Source organism: Pinus tabuliformis, chromosome 7 (genome assembly GCF_031772625.1).
Source record: "Pinus tabuliformis cultivar Carrire ecotype Pingquan chromosome 7, CPIR1, whole genome shotgun sequence".
NCBI classification, from domain to species: Eukaryota; Viridiplantae; Streptophyta; class Pinopsida; order Pinales; family Pinaceae; genus Pinus; species Pinus tabuliformis.
The window spans coordinates 1973208905-1973214912 of NC_142293.1; positions in this window are offsets into that span (position 1 = coordinate 1973208905).

Genomic DNA, 6008 nt, shown 5'->3' on the forward strand with positions numbered 1-6008 from the left:
AACACCTATTTTTTGTTATAACTCACTACATTTCTATTAATGAAAATAGTTCTTTGTTTTCCTATATATGATGTTATGGTTTCATATATTTCAATACCATGTTAATCTATTGAATAAAGTGCTACACAGATTTCGTAGATTGTTGCCTTGTGTTGTCTGAATATGCAGGTTCTAATTATAGCGATTAGAGCTAGGATTAGAGCATACAAGCCAAGGAAGGAGTGAAGCATACGACAGATTCCAGGTAGGCTTCATCATGTTATCTATTTACTTTAAGGAAAACATTAGTCTCCTTGTATTTATATTTTTCTAGGTTAGTCCACTAGGCCTAGGGAAGATACTTTTGCGTAAAGTCATATATTTTGAATAACAACGTGGAGATGTCTTAGGTTATGGACTTAGCAGAGAAATCATTAGTGGGTTGCACTAAGGGTCGTAAATTTGTATGGAGACTTGTGTTGAATGGAGGTAGTAGAAGGTTTGTTCGAGGGTTTCAAAGGATCTAGATATTAATTTGTCAACAAAGGGATAGTTCCAACTAATATTTAAATCGTGTGAAGCAACAAAATTGGTGGCAAAAAAATTTTGGTCCATCGACTCAACTCCTATTATCTTCAAATTATGGTCCCCTACATTCGATGCTAGTAAGTAGAGGCTCAATGTGGTTCTTGTGTGGATGCATTTCCCTAGTCTGAAGACCCACATTTGGAACCTCCAAAGCTTTATAAACTTGGGAATATTCTGGGTTTCTTTCTACAGGCAGACTACTCATTCAAAGAGTCAAAGGACCTTTCAGTTGCCAAGATTTTAGTTACATTGGACCTTAGTAAGAAACTGCATGAAATGGTGAACAATTGAAAGGGATGCATCAAACTTCAAGTTCTAGATTATGAAGGCCTTCCTTTTCATTGCAAGCAGTGCCACAAGTATGGTCATTTAGTCAAAAATTGCAGACTTCTATTAAAAAAAATCATGTTTGGAATAGGCCACAAAAACAAAAGAATGAGGGTGCAATCTTTTGTGAAGAATGGGGTTTTTAATCTAAAGATGTTGTGGCATCTGAATTTCATGTGTTCACGGGCTCTGTGGTGTTGTTGATGTAGGTTTTATGACCTTTTTCAACAAGGGAGACGTGAACTAGACTGAAGCTCCTTAAATAGGCCAAGTTCTTTGGGATGGTCACTCTCAATGGGTTTTAAGGCTACGTTAGCCTTTGGATTCCTCCTCTTTGGAAGGGGGAAAGTAATCCTAATATATTCTATTTATGTAAAATATAAACTTTTGTTAATATACCTAAAATTATTGATTAATAAATAATAAAGCACAATATACAGGTTAACTAATATGGTAAATCTAGACTATCAATTAAATAAATACTACATACGAATTAGATTATCGTTAGTAATAAGAATACAATAAAATATATACATATAATAAATATATTATGGTACAACAAATGAAAAGACCATAATAGAACGTAACTGGTTCAAAAGAATGGATTATAATTATCTTTGCAATAATATTAACAAAATAAAATCTAATTTTAATTCATATATGTAATTATAAATTAAAATTAGAACTAATTCTTCATGCAAATCAATAAAAGGCAGTTAACTAAAAAATGCAAGTCCCTTATCCTTATAAATATGCAAATCAAACTTTGTTTCCTTTAATAAATAACATCAAGAATAAATGAAAAAATATAACTAATGCATTCTAATTTCTATTTCTCAATTGAGGCATACATAAAGGGTAACTGTAACAATCTCTTTTAACTTAACAGATTTCAGTAATTAGGTTGTGAATCAAACTAATAAACCAATAATCAAAATAACGATGCAAATGAGAAATCATTACAACAATGACATTAATTCAATTTGCATACAATGAATGGCATTACTCTGTAATCTAAATCTCTGGAATAAAATCACAGTAATTTAGACCAAATGAATATCTAAATCAACTATTGATCTCAGGACATAAGTCACTGGAGATCGATATTGATCAAGTGTGAACAAACACAAATTGATGTAAATTAGAAAAGTAATGCAACAAACATTGTTGGTTGTTTATGGAATCAAATCGCAAAACAACAAACTCATATCTTATAAACATTGAGAAGTCAAATTACACAAGATGAAAAAACAATAAAAATGATTGTGGAAGATATAAGAAGTATACTAATATGCAACTCAATCAAACCAAGTCCATAGACTTAAAATCATTATTAATGCTATTCCATAGTCACAAAGTTAACCAACATTTCCTTTATCCAAAAATTATCCCCCCCCCCCCCACCCCCTTTTACTTTCAAAACAAGAAGTTTATATGAAAGTACCTCTACTAACCATGTCTAAATGCGAATTATGAAATCCATACCACTTTTTAGAAAAAATGCATATTGTTCATTTGGACTATTATTCATATCTCAACTGATAAAAAGAAATAAACAAAGGAACTAATAGGAATCCCTTGCTAGATTTGCAACAACCACATGTATATCTAGAGTAATTTGTTCCATAGAAACCACGAACATTGTTTTAGATTATAGGGAGGCTTGTTACAAATAAATAAATAAATAAGACAAGATGAATAATTGATATTGTTGAAAAAATAGGGTTGTTACAGAATCTTATGTTTTGTAACAATATTTTAATTTTAGCAAAAAAAATCATAGTGAGAGCACACCTTAAAATTGTAGATTTTAACCCTGTACAGAAATTACCTACAAACGAATTCTTACAAACATATACAATTATGAGAAACACAAAACAAAGACGCAGAGCTTTTCCCCTGGATCCAAAAACTGAGAATACCAAATTGACTTTTCATTATATTCCTTTCGATGTTACAATACATATATATACATGTCAAAACATTCATAAACCCTAATCTATTAACCCTAGATTATAACATTATTGTAAATCCCTTGACAAGATCTACAAACTACCATGGGCAGAAAACCATCATGCCCAAAACCATGTGAAAAACCCATGCACAAAACCATAGGTAGGTCCACCCACCTAATGTAGGGTCCAAAAAACAAAAAAATCTTGAGGAGTTGCCCCCAACCCCGTAGAGGGGGCATACCAGCCCTTCAAACCCCCCTGTTAGAGTCGGTCTTGTCGCCCTCCATCAGTGATCAAAGCTCTTTGCATTTGCATAAGTAGGTGTCTCATCAGTGTCAATTTTTGCATCCCATTAGGCATGCCATAACCCTGATGGAGGAGCTGGTGTCTTTGTCCCCCTCTTGGCATTGCTAGATCAGGTCATTTCAGTTCTTAGTCACTTTCAAGCTTGTCTTGTCTTGTCTTGAGGTCAAATTCCTAGGTCTAGGGTTTTGGTCAAGATGGTTTACAAGGTCATGTCTCTGAAGGTCAATAAGTGCCCAGCAAGCCAGAGGGATGATTTCAAAGGTGTTTCTTCGCAAATTCCAATCTTGTACAGTTAATGTTCACCTTGGATTTAAAAACTCTGTTTTTAAAGCCAAGGTCATCTTTCAAATTTTTGTAAAAAGTGATGAAATTTCAAAAAGCTTCCAAGGACAGTATGAAACCCTGGCTCCCTTGCCAAGATCCCTCAGATGATGTCCCTGCAAAAAAATATCAAGCAAAAGCATTTAAATGAGTCAATTTCAGGATAAAGGAAACCAAAATGGTCAATTTTATAAAGTGTCAAAGAGAAACATTATAAAGTGGGTTTGAGCATGAAATTATTTCAAATCAAAGCTATAAAGGCCCAATCTCCCTCCATCGACCCTCATTGTGCATCCAAGCTACTTGCAAGAGCGATTGAGTGAAAGTTTGAGCGAATTTGGGAGCTGGACAGGCGCGCGACCCGTCAGACCAGGCGTGCGACCCGTCAGAGGCGCGCGACCCGTCAGCGCCATTCCAGCAGTGTAAACTTATAACGGGCGTGACCCGTCAGAGGCGCGCGACCCGTTGGGTGAGGCGCGCGACCCGTCAGCGTCCTCCTTTCAAAATTGCCTGCAAATTCATCCAAGGAGCCAACAAATCGCTAAATTGCCTGAGGTAGGCCCTCCAAACTTATAAATTGCTACTTGTTATGATTAAAGACATCATGAATTCATTTTTAAAGATCTCCATGTGCAAGAGAAAAACTCCTTGTTGCTGTAGTTTGAAACTTGTAAAAATGCCTAGGGTTTTATGTTGTTTTAAGAGTATTCCCATGTAATCATTTTTTCCCCATTCCCATTTCTTTTTCCTTGATATTCCATGTAAATTTCCCTTGCTAAATTGTAAAGAAAATCCAAACCCTTCCCTTCTTCCCTAAAAAATGAAAAATTAAGCCCTAACCCTACCTCTCATTACCCATGTAAATAATGTATATAATGATGCATATGCAATGATGTTTGCAATGTTTTTTCCCTTGGATCCCTGTTTTATATATTTATTCCCATTTTCCCTTTAAAAGTGTCCTTCCCCTAACATTCCCTTCATGCTCCTTGTCCCCCTTGAAACAGCATATAAATCAACATTTTACAAAGCAGAAACAACAGTACATTTTGGCCACTCTGCTCCTTAAACAATGTCAAAAACCGAAACCTATGAGCAGAGTGATGACCAGGCATCAGCTTCAGAGATTGAGATACAGAGGAGGCCTCATAAGGGTGGTAAGGGTGGTCATCATAGGCGAGAGGAGCCCACCTCTTTGACAGAGTTACAAGCTTGTCCTATGGCAGTCTCATGTTTCCAGTACATGTCTTGCTATGAGTTTTGTGAGAGGATCTCTCGGATTCAGCACCACAGAGAGTTGGCTCGCCTGTTTGTTTTACACTTGCATGATGGACATGTCAACCTTGCCGGGGTGGACTTCACATTGACACCTGAGGTGATTGCACAGGCCACAGGAATACCTAATGTTGGAGAGGTATGGAATAAGCGCAAGGTGTTGGACAGTGTTCATTTTGAGCCTTTTGTTAGACCAGCACTCATGAGACACTTGACAGGAGTGTTTCCCTTCAGATTTCTCAGGAGCGAGTATGCTCCCATGATGAGGCTCATCATGCACTATTTTACCTCTGAGGGCAGATTTTCACAGGTATATTCATACCATATTCGCCTCTTGATGCACTTCACCCGGGTACGGATGATGAACATCCCTGTTTTCTTCTATCAGAACATTGAGAAGATGGTGTCCACGATGCAGAGGAAGAGCCTGGCTCAACAGTACAGGAGCCTTTACCATTATGGTTTGATTCAGCTAGTGGTATTACATCAGTTGGCTCAGCAGGGCATCTCATGGGAGGAGTTCATCTCTCGTGAGCTTTTCACAGTACCACCACCGCCACATCCTAAGGTTATTCATGAGGAGGGAGGACCATCACAGCAACATGACATCCCTGTCACTAGACATGTCAGCTCCTCACCTTTGGTTACTTATCAGAGAGGCCAGAGGGCCTTATTTGCTGCAGCCAGGCGAGTATTATCTCCACACCAGGTGGAAGGGGTCTCGCCTTCTTCATCGGCTCAGCGAGTGTTATCTCCACATCAGGTGGAAGGGGCCTCACTTTCTTCAGCAGCACAGGTACCAGGGAGGGGCAAACAGCCCAAGATTGATGAGGGACCATCAGGTGTTCCGGATATAGAGCTTATTGATCTTGATGTCAGTTCTCCTAGCCGAGAGGCAAAGGAGATCATTCAGCACCTCAGAGCTGAAAATGATGCCTTGCAGAGGAGATTAGAGGGGGCACAATGGACCATCACATGCCTCGAGCAGCGCAACAAATAGTTGGAGGATGAGCAAGCACTTGATGAGCTGTGGAGGATTCGTAGTGACCGCATTTTGAACCGGAGAAGACCCGGTGATCTATTGCCCGTTGACCGAGAGTCCATGCTCATCCGGGTAAATGCACACTTGGAGAGGCTGTTGGCTAAGGCCAACCAAGAGAAGAAATTGCTGAGGAACATGAAGAACCATTATTGGGCAAGAATGCATGTGTGCAAGGCAAAGATGAAAATGTTCCAAAGGCGGTTGGCCAAGGCACA